This window comes from Moschus berezovskii, chromosome 1 (genome assembly GCF_049115385.1).
Source record: "Moschus berezovskii isolate FMDL1 chromosome 1, NW_MosBer_1.0, whole genome shotgun sequence".
In the NCBI taxonomy this organism is placed as follows: domain Eukaryota; kingdom Metazoa; phylum Chordata; class Mammalia; order Artiodactyla; family Moschidae; genus Moschus; species Moschus berezovskii.
In genome coordinates, this window is record NC_142460.1 from 120,696,463 (window position 1) to 120,713,064 (window position 16,602).

The 16,602-nt window shown below is 39.9% G+C and overlaps 1 protein-coding gene across 6 annotated transcripts in view; it reads left to right on the top strand.

Moving 5' to 3' along the window:
• The window catches only part of MECOM (MDS1 and EVI1 complex locus), a 653,114-nt gene that overhangs the window by 419,070 nt on the left and 217,442 nt on the right, over positions 1-16,602 (top strand). The gene's annotated exons all lie outside the window — the stretch shown is intronic.

The window sequence follows — 16,602 nt, forward strand, 5'->3', positions numbered from 1 at the left end:
TTTCCTGGCTGGATAATGTTACAAGAAAAGAAGGTGTTCTATTCTTACTAAGGCTCTGAATTGAGGATAATTCTTGCATTTCAGAGCAGGGGTCTGATAAATGATGGAGACAGAAGGGCTTGAAGGAAAACTCTGGGAATGAATCTTACAGGTAGCAGGGGGCAAGCTGCCTAATGGAAAACCTTTGCTTCTGAACCTTGACCAGGTGGCCTTACTGTACTTCTCTCTTCCCCCTACTCCTATTTTGTTTTTTTTTTTTTAGCTTTTTATTTTATATTGGAGTGTAGCTGATAAACAATGTTGTGATAGTTTCACACGGACAGCAAAGGGACTCAGCCATACATATACGTGTATCCATTCTCCCTCAGACCCCCCCCTCCCATCCAGGGCCCCCACTTTCTTTTAATTTTAGGACATATAATTTGAGAAAAATATTTGAGAATCTTACTCCAGCTTTTGCCTGAAGAAGAGCTGCTGATCATTTAAACAAATACATGGAAATTTCTTCCAAATGGATTTCAGTGGAGATGATTCAGCCATCACAACGATGACAGGGAGAGGGTGGTTTTTCTTGTGAGTTCCTTGATAACTTTACAAATGCATCTGATTTTCACAACGAACGCATGTTTTCATAAATGGAAACAAATAAAACAGTAGGCAAGGGCTTTCTCAAAAGGCTTGCCAAGTACATTAAATACACAAAAGTACATTCACAGTGAAAGTTGGTTGAAAACAGCTGTTTTAAAGGATTTTTGGTGGATGCAGTTAACAGCATCATCATTATAAGGCCTGAAGCGAACGTGTTACTGATTACACCCCATTAAGAAGTTGGAATGTGTTCCCCACAGCACATGCTGTTTGGAAATAACAACTAACTCTAAAACAGTCAGCTAAGACTTTCTTAGGGGTTGTGCAGCCTATCTATAAAGATAAAATTCTCAGGAAAATGAAAGTACATCTTATCTTAACCAATCAGAATATTTTTAACAATACTGTTTGAGTAGAGCTTTCCTTAACGCCTCTCACCTTTTCCCCTAGCCTTCTCTGCCTTCTGCAGTCAGACAGACACTCTACTGAAATTGTCCAAGAAGCCAGACCTGAAGGAAGTCTGGGGCTTCAATTTGCCATAGCATGCACACCCAGCTGGCCAGTGTGTCTGAGTGTAAAATTCTACGCGGTTCCAGGTCAGCCCCTGATAGAATGTGTTTGCCCTGGGAGCAGAGAGCACTCTTCAGTGGGTGGGAAGGCTGTGGTGGGGCCTGTGGGATATGGAAAATTTAATAAGGACCATGGGATTACTGCTCTGAGAAGTAATGTTCATGTGTTGAAAAGACACTGTCAGAATGCCACGGAAGCAGGGCTGCCGCATGTCTGTAGTTCGGCTGTTATTCTTTGGCCTGTGTCTGAGCTGCCTGTCCACCATGGCACTCAGGGCCTCCACAGACACTTTTTATAATGGCCCTGAAGCCTCCCCGGGGCCCTTCGGGTTAGTTGGGAAGGAATTTAAGTCCAATACTTGGTAAGAAAAAAAAAAGGGCTTTTTCACCTTTCCACACATTTGAAAGAAGGGTCAGATTTCTCCTCGTGTTGAAAGAGTCACCGCTGGGGACTAACCTCCTTTCCCTTCGCAGGGGCAACTCTGTGGGCTGTGTTAGGAAGGGCAGTCTCTCCTCTCCTGCTCCTTGAGTGAGGAGGGGGAAGCACCCCAATGTCCAGGGAAGAAGGGGCATCCTACATGCATGGGAAACAGAGACAGAGGTAGCAGTGCTGATGTGAAAATATGATTATATAAAAGAATGTTCTTATTATTTCAGTTGTGAGAAGCATATTTGAGTCCAATCGATGGGACTTTAATAAGCTTTATAAATTTTGTGAGCCCCCGTGTCCTTATTTTTAGAAAGAGAAAAATAAGACCTACCATATATAATTTTTGTGAGTAGCTCATACTAAGCATGTATATAGATATATATAGGTACAGATTTGTATATACCTACCTGTGTACAAACACATATATGTATAAATGTGTATGTGTTTTGTGTGCACATACACTTTATAAAAATGGATGTCAGAATTTTTGCTACAAAAATCCCTTGGGGACTTTGGGACTGTGTGAGATTTCAGATTGTAAAGAGGTCTCATTGTTTGCTGATCAGAAGGAGGAGGGTTCCTGGGAAAATCCTTCTCGCCTGACCAGTTGGGAACTTTGGAGACCCTCAGGGTTAAGCTGGGGCAAAAACAGACTTTTTCAGCTAGAGTACATCCCTGCTTAGAGTGAGCAGCAATCCTAATCTAAACTCTCAAGGTTCCCAAGACTGTTAGAATGTGACTCAGGCATTCCTGAAAAGCTGTTACACACCAGATTCTAACATCTACAAGCATGGGGGTATCACAATCCCATTCCCTATGTGGTAACTTCGAATTCATCTTCCTGGATGGCACAATCCTCAGAGGGCAGATGGCTCTATTCGGCAGAGTCTTGATGCGGGAGTTCTGACCTCAACAGAGAAGTCTAGTGACAGAGCCTGGCACTGGTCTGTGCACCTGAAGGAACTGTTTCTAATGGGGACACACTCCACAAAGCGCCTTTTGTCCAAGTCGACAGTGGGGGAAACGAGTGGAAATGGAGATAAGTTTATTACACCAAAACTTTGATGTAACAGATAAATATATTATTGATAACACTGCAACCATGACTCTTAGGAAATGTTTTTGATAACATGACACAAATATTAGTATTACCAACTATCAGTAGAAGTCGTTTGCCACAAAGAAAATACAGTTGATTTTGAACAAAGGGAATGGTTATAGGTGTCATCTATGAGGCTGTGTCACTGTGTAACTATGTCTATTGCCATTTCCTGTTTCAGTGAATTGTGGGCAAAGTAAATTATTTTAAGAAACCTACATGGAAATGCATTTCAAAAATCATTTGGTTTCTTCATAGTAAAATTAATTTATTACACATTAAAAAAAGAGAGGATGCCCAGGAAAATTATACCCAGAAATTTAGGAGATGAGATTTATGATTTGATATTTCAGCTTGGCAAATGGAAGTGAGCTGGAGATGGGTTCTTTCGTATATGAACTGTAATCTGTTTTATTATTATTATTAATAATCATGGTAATTTATTATTTTTTCCTGGCAAACAAGCTATTTTTTCTCTTATTGTACAAAAAAATCTTGTATTTAATACATATACTCATTCTTCCCCTTTACCCTTCATTCTCCCTTTTCCCTTCAATTCTGTAATCATTTACTGAACATCTACTGTGCCCGAAGTGCAATTTAAGTTACTAGACATGCAAAAAGAAAGTAGATTGAGTTTCTGATTGTGAGTAACTCATACAATTTCTTTCGTTAAAATTCTGGAGGTGATTGAAGTAATCATCTCCTCTGGAAAGAATTGTTCTCATGGAAAAAAATTTTCGTTTAGAAATTACTCTAAAAAAGAGATCTCTCAACTGAGTGTTCATTTGCCAGGGGCTATAAAAGATGATCTCTTAAGATCATCTTAATAAAAATCTTAAGACCTGTTTTTACTTTATTGTCATTGTTTGTGCTCAGCATCTTCCAACTCTTTGCAACCCCATGGACTGTAGCCTGCCAGGCTCCTCAGTCAGTGAAATTTTCCAGGCAAGAATTTGAAGCAGATTGTCATTTCCTACTCCAGGGGATCTTCTCAATTCAGAGATCTTCTCACCCCAGAGACTGAACCTGAGTCTCCTGTGTCTCCTGCATTGGTAGGTGGATTCTTTATCACTGTGTCACCTGGGAATCCCACTGCACAGTGGTTAAGAATCCACCTGCCAGTGTAGGAGATTCAGGTTCAATCCCTGGGATGGAGAGAGCCCCTGGAGAAGGGAATGGCAACCTGCTGCAGTATTCTTGCCTGAAAAATTCCCTGAACAGAGGAACCTGATAGGCTACTGTCCATGGTGTTGCAGAGTCAGATGCGACTGAGCAGTGGTGCATTGGCCTATTTTAAATTTAGCTTTATCGATATTACATTACTATGTATGTATTGGATTGGCCTAAATGGTCATTTGATGTTTTCTTTAAGATGTTACAGAAAAACCTGAGTGAACTTTGGCCATCCCAGTATTAGTACATTAGCATAGAGAAAACTATGTAAATAAATATATATTTACATTGGGCAATGCATGCTGAAAACTTTTTTACTGACAGGGACTGTGACAATGAACAATTGAGGATTATTGTTCTAGATTATATTCTTTATGGGAGCAGAGAGCCTCTGCATCTTGTTCAGCCCTTTACTGTGAGTGACAGTGTTTGGCACATTTGGGCACAACAAATATTCGGGAAGATAATAAATAAATGAACAAGTAAACTAACAAATGGTGTATCTATCTTTCCTTCAGCATTTCTGTATAAAAACTGATACCTCTAATAAACCATTAACATGTGGCATATATTTTTTAGAAGACTCATATGGAGGTAGATATCTTTTCCCTATTTTCAAGTCTAATTGTGGGTCTATGCAGCACCATATTAGAGGAGAAATCTTCTGGAGGGAACAGAGGCTTGTTCTCCATCAAATCATACATTTTGGGCTACTGTGCATGTTGCTTAATTGCTTGGCTTTGAAAATAGCCTATCATGGACCTAACACATGAAGGAACTCAAAGAAATGTGATGGTAGTCCATCACATCCTTTCTAGGCAGGATGATACAGACAAACTGGCTTGCACTCTAAGCAATCTCTACATCCTCCCCCAGGAATCTACTTAAAGGCTGGAATTCAGGTGTGCATTTAAAGATAATGGTTATTTGACCAAGGAAAAATATGGTAAGGATAAGCACCTTAGGCTTATTGAATGAGCAATGCTTAACAGGGTCGTTTTTTTTTTTCTTCTTCTTTGTTTCAGTAGAGAGGAGGAGGTAGGTTTTGTGTATTCATGGAAAGTTTGGAAGTATAGCAATATAAAAGAAATAATATGCAAAAAATTCAGAACAAACAACCCTGGTGTCTAACACTGTTTTCTTTACATCAGTACTTCTCTGACTGTAATGTGAATGTGTTTCCCTTTGGGCTTTGTTAAAATTCAAATTCTGACTTGGCATTACTGGGGTGGGACTGAGATTCTGCATTTCTAACAGGTTTCCACTTGATGCTGGTGTTTTTATCCACAGATCATCTTTGTATAGCAAGAGTCTGCATCATAGCTGGTACACATGTGATAGGATTAAAGACAACCTTGCTGAGTAGGTTGGTGTAGCTTGCTTAGGATAATCAGAGCAAACAATTTTTTTTGTGTGTGTGCTGTTTAGTGACTATTTTGAAAATTGTCACTACTGCTTTTCAGCTGGGCCATCACAACAATCCCAGACTTTGGTTAGTATCTCTTCCCTGCTCTGAGCTTCCTCCAATGCCATCAGTCCTTTCTGTCTAAAACACAGTATCATCATACAACTCCCAACTATAGAGGCCCACAGTGGACAGCAAAGAGATCAAACCAGTCCATCCTAAAGGTAATCAACTCTGAATATTCTTTGGAAGGACTGATGCTGAAGCTGAAGCTCCAATACTTTGGCCACATGATGTGAAGAGTCAACTCATTGGAAAGACCTTGATGCTGTGAAAGATTGAGGGCAGGAGGAAAAGGGGGTGACAGAGGACAAGATGGTTGGATGGCATCACCGACTCAATGGACATGAGTTTGAACAAGCTCGGGAGATAAAGTAAGACAGGGAAGCCTGGCATGCTATAGTCCATGGGATTGCAGAGTTAGACATGATAGTGACTGAACAACAATGGTGCTCCATTCATCCAATAGGATGAGTTACAGCTTTTGAGCACAGCATATTAGAGCCTAAACTCTGCCCCTTACCTTTCGCCCACATCTCCAGCCTGCCACTACCTATCCCATGGCCACACCCCTCTGCATCCATGTATGTTTTATTCCATCCACCCCACATATAGCATGCTTGCTCTTTTGCTTCCATGAAATTTCACTTCTAAATCTGTTCTAGTTCTTTAAACAATTGCTTATTTATAAACGTACCTCATTATTTTGAAAAAAGTTATAAACAATTATATTTATAAACTTCTTACAAGGGAATGGTGGGGTATTAAATTGTGTGTTTGTATGTGCTTGTGTGTATGATAGCTGGCATTATAAATTACATAATGAACACACAATAAATGCTTGTTGAATGGGTACACTCGATGCCTGATACAACCACAGTTGTGTTGGATTAGGATGTGAGATGGATGAATTGTTATGAAACTTGAAAGAAAGTAAATTAATTAGGCTCAGAGAATTGCCTGGATTTTACAATAAATTGCTCAAGATAACAGTTTTATGATTCAAGAAATCATGGAAATTGCAAACATTACAGAGCAGTTTCTTTAGCTGGCCTTGACCAGTGAGTGGCATGTTGAGAGTAGTAGAGAAAGATGGCTGTAGTTCTAGGTTGGGTCTCACCCTGTGTCGCTTTCCGGAGATCTTTCTCCCTCCCAGCCAACTTCATTTCACTCTGAAGAGTTATAGTCTGGGTGACTTATGACCAACAATGATAGCTGGCCTACTTGTCTTTCTCCCCTCTAACTCTCTGGTTTATAATTTCTATCTGTGGGACTGTTGTTCATTTCAAAGAGATCTCTGTGGAAGAACTTTCAAGGGTGGTGCTTTAAAAAATCTTGACCCATTCATAACAACAATAAAACACTAGACTTTGGTTTTGCAAGCAAGATAGCAGAGACTTTGCCTTTGGGAAAACAACAGAAACGGCCATAATCAAAGGGGTAAGCTTGTTTTGTTAGAATACCAGTATTGGTTAAGAAAAGAAAACAACTAGTCACCAGGCAACCGTATTGTTAGTTAAAATGTAGATTAATATTGAATGTGGTTTTTAAGATGTACTTAAATAAGTAAGTATTAACTAAATAGCATTATCTTTGATTTTGTTATCACAAAACTATGTGTGCATACAGTTATATTTTCGCACCCACAAACGTACATATACAAACATGTAAAATATCTTTAATTTCCTGGAATGGAATTCTTAGCATTTCTACTGCTGGAAATTCAGAAGACACCATTTTTCTTCTTTTTTTCTCTTTCCTGTTCCCTGAAGTTTCCCTTTTTGTGTTTCTACCACTTTCACCCACTTACTCTTGCTCACTCTTCTCTCCCCTCCCATGTGTCACATATTTCCCACTCAACAACTATTTAACAGGCAACTTGCTCTGGTCTTCCTTTGTGCAGTAGGAGGAAAGAGGGGAGAGTAGTATTGAAGAAATTTACACAGTAAATTCCAGTGTTCCAGCCAGTGAACAAGACCCTTGATTCTAAACACAAAGCAAAGGCATGATTCGAACCACAAGAAAGATTGGGATTTGTGGTCACGCCCTAGCCTGACTCTAGTTTGCTGAGGTCCTGGTTATTATGGTGGTGCATGAGGCATAGGCAAGCTGAGCCCCTGACCAATTTGGAGAAAATGCTTAGAAATTCAAATAAAGATCAAATTAGAAACATACTAGGGGCTTCCCTGGTGGCTCAGTTGGTAAAGAATCTGCCTGCAATGCAGGAGGCCCGGGTTCCATCCCTGGGTCAGGAAGGTCTCCTGGAGAAGGGAATGGCAACCCACTCCAGTATTCTTGTCTGGAGAATCCCATGGCCAGAGGAGCCTGGCAGGCTACAGTCCATGGGATCTCAAAGAGTTGGACAGGACTGAATGACTAATATTTCACATTTTCATTTCAAAAACACACTTGGGTAAACTAAAGCAACCCTGAGTGGATTGCTCAGTTTAATTTAGTGTACAGTTCTGTCAAATAATGAGGGCAAAGACCATTTTACTTTTTCACTGAGAACCAAGTCAGGTAAGTACACCCGAATCCCAGGACAGGGCATTAGTGACCCTCCAGTGAGGGAAGTTGGGAGTGGCCAGCAGTGCAACATAATTCAGTGGTTGGAATGTCCATGGTTTCAAAGTCCTGAGTGTTCCCTAAGTGTCTTGACACCTCTGGAAAGACTCAGACAGTTCCCAATATTTGACTTGTCTTTTGGGATCAAATAAATGCTAGATCGGTGAATGAGGCAAGGAACTGACTGGAAGGAGAGTGAGTTGGTCACTTGTCAGGACTCCCTCTGGACCAAATTGGCTCCAGACTGTTCTAAGGCAGTGCCCTTTGACCTCTCGGCTTCCCCCATTTTTTTATTTTGTTGTCTGTCATTCTAGCATTTTGCTCATCAGAGTATTAGAGCATTAATATGAATAACCCTGTAGCTGTATGGGCAAAGCTAATGAAACTTTCCAACCAATTTTTGGAAACAACCCTTACAGAGTCATGTTTCTGACAGTATACAGAAACACTTATTTTCTATGTTCACTTCTATGGTATCACTTTTAAAAGCCTGCTAAGTATTTCCTGCATTAATTTAGCACACTGTGGTTTAAAATTTACATTCAAGCATTAATAAATTGGACCTCATTTGTAGGCATTGAGGACTAGATCTGGATTGGTTGAGACTGAACTTGTTTAATATGTAGACTGACCAAATGACCAGAGATTTTGACAAAGTCAAGACTTGCTTTGGAGTGAGCACAGAAAATAGCTGCCTCGGGAATGTCAGGTTAATAAGATTAATATAGTCCTTTAAAGAGATAGAGAGAGAAATAATGGAGCATTTGCTTATGTATTGGTGCAGAACCTGGTGGGAAATATAATGTACAGATGAGATCCCCATATATCATATTTGTAAAAATGTGCCATTGGTCATTCAACAAGTGCTTCTTAAAAGAGTTTGCTTTGTTCCAGAAACTGTGCCTGGTGCTGTGTTATAAGTATAGCACTTAAGATACTTCCTCAAAAAAGAATCTTGAGTTTGTTCACTCAGAAACATTTAGAACCAAGAGAATAATTAAGATTTCTTCAGGGTTAGGAAAGGAAACACTGAAATGGACATGATTAATGGAATGGATCTGAGTTTTGCTGGAATAGCTGGCACAGGGGCATCTCTTTGGGAGAAACCCTGATTGGAAGTCAAGAAGAATGAATTGTGGTGTGAATTCCCTTGTTACAGTCTTGTTTAGTAGTTTAGCAGAGTTCACGTCTGGGACCCTCCTGAGAATTAGCCATTGTGGAGAACACAGAACCAAGAGGAAACTTAAGTAATATATATTGAAAGGCTTAATCTGATCTCTTGTCTGTCTTCAAAAGAAGCTTCATTTGTAAAAGACATGCATGATCGTGAAGAAAGGATCCCCATTAGGCACTGCAGAATTAATGAAAGAGTCTGTGTCCAAAACCTCTGGTGCAGTAAGGTTAAGGATTTGCTCCGTGCCCAGTTGGGAGATACGCTGGAGCGGGACTAAATTTCATCTCCTGGATTTTTTGCTCAGTAGAGCACAATTCCTTTCTCTTGCTGTAAATTAAGATTTATCTGACAAGATGCTTCCGCGTGGAAACAGAAGAGTTAGAACCTAGCAGAGCAGGGTTTGCGCTCATTCAATCTTGTTGGCTTCTCTCTTCTTCACTTTGTGTTTGGGGATGGCTTATGTTTGAGTTCTCCACGTGTTTATAGAGTCAATGAGAAAATGAAATAGGCTTGAAAGCTATTAAGGGTGAGGACCAGGGAAACACCATTGAAGCAGCTCAAATGCACGTTTGCTTCCCCTCTTATTCTACTGTGTTTGAAAAGTATCCCCATGACCTGCGAGAGCAGAGGAAGCCTCATGGAGTGAATGGAATTCCTAGAAACTATGTGGTGTCGGTGTGTGTAAGTGCGCATGCACACATGTGAGCATGTGTTTAACATCAAGTGGCTCATTCCGTATCTTTATGCGGTTTCACTTTCACTAAATATATATATGTGTGTGTATAATATACACACACCAATATATTTGTCATAGCAAAAATTTTATAAATAGTGCTCATTTTTATGAACATTGTAAGGACTTTAGCTACTCCAAATTATTTAATATAGGCTTACTGCTGCTAAGTCGCTTCAGTCGTGTCCGACTCTGTGCGACCCCATAGATGGCAGCCCACCAGGCTCCCCCATCCCTGGGATTCTCCAGGCAAGAACACTGGAGTGTATAGGCTTACTACATTCTTTTAAATCACAATTAGTTTGGTTACTCCTTAATTGTTGACTTTAGGCTGCTCCATTTTTGTTGTTGTTGCTATGAACAGTGCTGCACCAAATTTCCATATGCATGCTTTCTTAGATAAGTGTGAGCTGTTGCAAAAGAATGAAAAAGACCTAATACACTTCATCTGATAACAGTGGTTGCCCCTGAGAAGGGAGAGAGGACATGATTCTCTTGTGGGTAGAGGGACTTTCAGTTCAGTTCAGTTCAGTCACTCAGTCGTGTCTGACTCTTTGCGACCCCATGGACTGCAGCATGCCAGGCCTCCTTGTCCATCACCAAGTCCCGGAGTTTACTCAAACTCATATCCATTGAGTCGGTGATGCCATCCAACCATCTCATCCTCTGTCATCACCTTCTCCTCCCACCTTCAATCTTTCCCATCATCAGGATCTTTTCAAGTGAGTCAGCTCTTCATATCAGGTGGTCAAGTATTGGAGTTTCAGCTTCAACATCAGTCCTTCCAGTGAACACTCAGGACTGATTTCCTTTAGGGTGGACTGGTTACTGGTTGGATCTCCTTGCAGTCCAAGGAACTCTCAAGAGTCTTCTCCAACAACCACAGGTCAAAAGCATCAATTCTTCTGCACTCAGCTTTCTTTATAGTCCAACTCTCACATCCATACATGACTACTAGAAAAGCCATAGCTTTGACTAGATGGATCTTTGTTGGCAAAGTAATGTCTCTGCTTTTTAATATGCTGTCTAGGTTGGTCATAGCTTTTCTTTCAAGGAGCAAGGGTCTTTTAATTTCATGGCTGCAGTCACCATCTGCACTGATTTTGGAGCCCCCCAAAATAAAGTCTCTCATTGTTTCCACTGTTTCTCCATCTATTTCCCATGAAGTGATGGGATCGGATGCTATAATCTAAGTTTTCTGAATGTTGAGTTTTAAGCCAACTTTTTCACTCTCCCCTTTCACTTTCATTGAGGCTCTTCAGTTCTTCACTTTCTGCCATAAGGATGGTGTCATCTACATATCTGAGGTTATTGGTATTTTTCCCGGCAATCTTGATTCCAGCTTGTGCTTCATCCAGCCTGGCATTTTGCATGATGTACTCTGCATATAAGCTAAATAAGCAGGGTGACAATATACAGCCTTGACGTACTCCTTTCCTGATTTGGAACCAGCCTGTTGTTACATGTCCAGTTCTAACTGTAGCTTCCTGACCTGCATACAGATTTCTCAAGACACAGGTTAGGTGGTCTGCTATTCCCATCTTTTTCAGAATTTTCCAGTTTATTATGATCCACGCAGTCAAAGGCTTTGGCATAGTCGATAAAGAGGGACTTTAGCTTTACATTTAATGCTGTTCAAGGTTTTCCAAGAAAATCTTAGAAAATTTATATATTGCTTGTGCAATTAAAATTAATTTTTAGAAATGAATTCTGGGCTAGAAGTCCTTAAACTTATAACCTAATGAATCTGATCTTTACCACCTGCTATTAGATCCTGGATGTGGAGCCATGACAGACAAATACAATGTTAAATGTTATAGTGCTTTGTAAAATGCTATATGCATGTGTTCAAATGGCTCTTAATCTAACATCCCTGGATTTCAATAACTAAAAGTACCAGAGAATCCACAAGAAGTAAATATTCCAGTGAGTGTTCTCTAGTTTTGACAAAGATGTCATCTAGATGGAAAAGAAAAAGGAATTTGGGTTAGTAAAAATTTGGGTTAGTAAATTAGTAAAAAATCAATTTAATGTGGTAACATAATTTTGAAAATTTCATAATCACTGAAATTTTATTTTATTGTAGCTGTACTAATTAGAATCAGGTATGCTTTTAAATATTTCCATTGCAAACCAGTTTAATCTGTAACTCACACTGGACATATAGTTTCTGGAGCCTTAGATCTGTACAGCTGTTATAACCATGTGACCACCCCACACGTGAAAGTGTGTGGACAAACACGTTATCTAACAGGAGCAGTAAAAAGGAAAAAAAAGGAAGAGAGTGAAATCAAATAGTGTATTTTAAATTGGCATTTGTGTTTCATTGGAAAACTAAGATATTGGCCAGGATATCAGTGTTCCAACACGGAGAATGACCTTGGGATGTTATCAAGCCCTCCTGCTCACAAGATACAGCATACTTTAAATATTCCAGGCAAGAGACTTTCCAAAAACAGACCTAATGACAACACCTGGATAACCATTTCAATCCTGAGCAAATTTCAGCAGTGAAGACTTCTTTGGACATCTCTCCCCATGAAGAAATGGAATGGCTATTTGCTCTATTCTGTTTAAGAATGATACTTTTTATAGCAATCTGTTTTGAGGTCAGATCAAAGCGTGCCAGGTAGTTTTGACTTCTTGGTTTACTTAAAGTTCTTGACTTAATAATAAAGACGCAGACATAGAGAACGGACTCGTGGACACAGCAGGGGAAGGAGAGGGTGGGACGAATTGAGAGAGTAGCAGTGCTGTATATACACTGCCATGTGTAAAATAGACAGTTTGTGGGAAGCTGCTGTATAACACAGGGAGCTCAGTCCAACTCTGTGATAACCCAGAGGAGTGAGATGGGGGTTGGGGTGGGAGGGAGGCTCAAAAAGGAGCAGATATATGTATATTTATGGCTGCTTCACGTTGCTGTATGGCAGAGACCAACAAAACATTATAAAGCAATTATCTTCCAATTAAAAATAAATAAATAAAATTGTAAAAAAAGATTAAAAATACAGTCCCTGAATTTTTATTATCCTATTATATAAAGAACTAAATTTCTAGCTGTTGAATTATGATTCTAAAAATTCTCATTTTCAACCACTAATAAGAGGGCTCTTGAACTGATAAAAAGCAAATAACTCTCAGATATAAAAATAAAATTAAAGTTACCTCATAAAAAGTCCTTGCCTTTATAACACTACTGTGGGCCATCCACACCATTTTGGCAGGCCCTAGGATGAACATTCGGAGAAGGCAATGGCACTCCACTCCAGTACTCTTGCCTGGAAAATCCCATGGACGGAAGAGCCTGGTAGGCTGCAGTCCACGGGGTTGCTATGAGTCGGACATGACTGAGCGACTTCACTTTCACTTTTCACTTTCATGCTTTGGAGAAGGAAATGGCAGCCCACTCCAGTGTTCTTGCCTGGAGAATCCCAGGGATGGGGGAGCCTGGTGGGCTGCCCTCTATGGGGTGGCACAGAGTCAGACACGACTGAAGTGACTTAACAGCAGCAGCAGCTGGATGAACATTTCTCTGTATGAGGTCATGCTTTGGATACCCTAAAGTATATTAGCACACACACACACACACACACACAAACACAAACACACGCACACACACTTATATCTGTACCTTTCCAGGTTAAAGGAAGCACTTCATGGTGAACTCTCCCTGAAACTTGACTTTAGCCTAAGTTTTGCCCTGATTGTTTTCTGATTTTTTTTTCCTAAATAAAGATTGAGCCAAAGCAGGAATAAAAGTTTTTTTTATGGTTTGAATATGCTGCTCCCTATTGTACACTTTTATGGAGCCATGGCTTTTTATTTCAGTTTATATTGTATATCAATGCTCACTTTAAAATCTGTTATGAGCTCTGGAATCTGACCTGTCCAGCAGAATGTTCTGCAGTGATGAAAATGTTCTATAATCTGTGCTGTCCAATATGGCAACCACTAGTCCTACTTAGGTATTGAGTACTTGAATGTGACTAGTGCAAATGAGAAACTAAACTGACTTTTTTAAAAAAATTGAAGTATAGTTGGTTTACAATATTGTGTTAGTGCTAAATTTAAAATGGTATTCTAAATTTAAAATGGTAATTATTTAATTATTATTTTATTATTTAATAATTTTTAGTATAAATGGTCACATATGGTGAATGACTACTGTATTTGACAATATCTCCATAGATCGTTTTGTCACATTCATAAAGATCTAGAGAAGCGTCAGCATTTATATTGTAGCCTTTTCATGTGAAAAAGCTACTCCTTTGGCTCTGCTTAACATTATTTACTTTGCCTCTAGAATTTGGATTCTAATCTTGACCTCCAGGGTTTATTTTGCCCAAGCCTTTTGATTTTTCTCCACTCAATCCCCATACTACCTTCAACTAGTAGCTATTTTTGAAAACTTACATTCTGAAACAGGAAAATATGCTTAGTCCATGAAGTTATAACTTTTACAGAACGGGTTTCTTATGTTTTGTAGTTCATATAATCAGATTTACTTGGATTTAAACAAATAGTGTTTCTTGAACATGTATCTTTCTTGAAAAATCCGATTTTAAAATTAGCACAAATCCTCACTCATCTTTAAGGAACTTTGGAGAGGTGTGACTCATTCCTTCCTGCCTGTCCAGATTTGGAATGCTCTGGCTTAGAAGCCTCCACACAGCCATGACTTACTTAACCCAGGCTTAATCAGGGACAAAGCGCATCTTCCTCCTGGGGTTTCCAAGAAATAAATTGCCAATGAGTAGGAATTTCCTGCTGCCCTTGTGGGGCTTAGGATGAGCAATAATTCTCTTGAAGTGGGTAGAATGTTGAAGCAGTAAACATGCAGATTGCATGCTGTCCCCACCCTGTTCTTCATACACGCCGCCTGAGATAATAGTCCTATAGAGAAACCGCAGTGTTCCCAGGTACTGCTCACAAGCTCCGCTTTGCTTAGAGACCAACCAGGATGCACAAAAGACATTACTGATACTGCCTAGATAATTATTGACTAGTTTTAGTATTAATGGTGAGGATTGTATTCATTTTCTCTTCCTGGTGGTGTTTCACTGATAGAGGTTGCTTATTTCTATGTAGAAGCATGATGGTTTTCACTCTTTGCGATGAGAACTTCACCGACCCAGACAAAGGTAATATAGGGCTTTAACATTTTGAAACATTCCCTTTAAAATTCATCTCTGTAATTTGGAATGTGCAGGTGGGGGCAGATGGACAAAATTGTATAGTATACTTTGTGTACCTCTGCTTTTTGATAGATGCTGTGAATTGTAAGGATGCCTTACTTGTGGCAAAGGGGTGCTAGGGAGATGCATCTTTGTAAATATCGAAATGATCACATAAAACAGCACATGGGCAGCTGAAGCACAACTCACTCAACCTTGTTTGTTTAGAAGCAGTTCTCCTCTTCTGCAGCTGTCTGCCTCTTTTCATATTCCTGTGTCTTGGGGAAGTGGATGTTTTCAGCAGAAGTTAACGGGATGAGATATCTCTATTCATCCAACTTGCTCCCCTCTGCCTCAGCTCATACTCTCTCCATCCTCTCCACCTCCCTTCCTTCTGCCCTCACCAGATGTGAGGGAGCTAGGGTTGACCTCCTGCACATGGTGCCTACCCCATGACCCTCTTCTCTCTGTTGGAAAAGGGTGAGGGATGGGGTTTGGGAAATTACATTGCCAGACAAAGAAGAGTTGCTCAAAAGTCAATGTTGAAGTCACTGAACAGCCACTGACTTTCAGAGGTCATGGGAGGGCCAGGTTTGTAAATGATTTGCATTCCCTTTCTTAACACTCTTACTGTTGAAGTTCCCATCTACCTCCAGCATCTAAGGTGGTCTCCTCTGTGTCCAGATATAATTTTAAAATTATATCAGGACCTCATCGGAATGTATCTTCGGGATTATCTTGATATGAAATATTTAATCCTCATTTACTGTTATGTTAATCATAAAATATGATATTTTCTTTCTTTATAACCAGGTTCCTTCTGTCCATCTTTCATCACAGAACGTTTTGGGGTGGTGGAGAAAAATCTTGACTGGGTTTCTGTCACTAATTGTGCAGTGCATTGAAAGGCCTGTGGTAGGTGGTCACTATGGTTCCTTTACCTCCAGGAGTTTGCAGTTCTGTTTCTTCCAGAGCCTATGACTCACCCCGTTTCTCATTTCAGCCACTTCTCATTCTCTCGTGAATCTTGCGAGACCCTTCAGTTGTCCTACTTTGGGAATTAATGCACTTCCACAAGCCTCAGTACAGACTCTGGATTTAGCAATGTGAATTCTTACTGCCTAAGGGTTAATCTTCTGAGACTAAGTGCAGATTGGGTAGAATAACAGATCAATGGTTGCACCCTGCCGTGAGTAGGGTGTTCAATCATGCAGGTTTCCAGCCAGATTTCTAGAAATCTGCATCACAGAAATCATCTGGGTGTCACACCCTGAGGAACTCTGGGTTAATGTGTGGTGAACAGAAATATCCAGTTTGTGCCTATAGGGTAGTTTTCATTGGCATGAGCTTAAGCAGACACAAAAAAGGGCCTTGGTAGCGTTAATTTTTTTATGGGCAGTTGCAGGATAGCTGGTCTTGGAATGCTAGCCGCACTGTTGCAGAACTAAAAATGTTACCCTGAGACGTTTTAACAGTGCAATAAATATCTGGTTTGAAAACACAGACATTACAAAATATTATAAACTTGGAAAGTCTTTTTTGGTTGTTGTTGTTTTAACTTTGGAATGTTAAAGCTGCCTTTTTCTTCCCTTACTTTCTCAATAAACGATTATTTGGCTTGGTAAG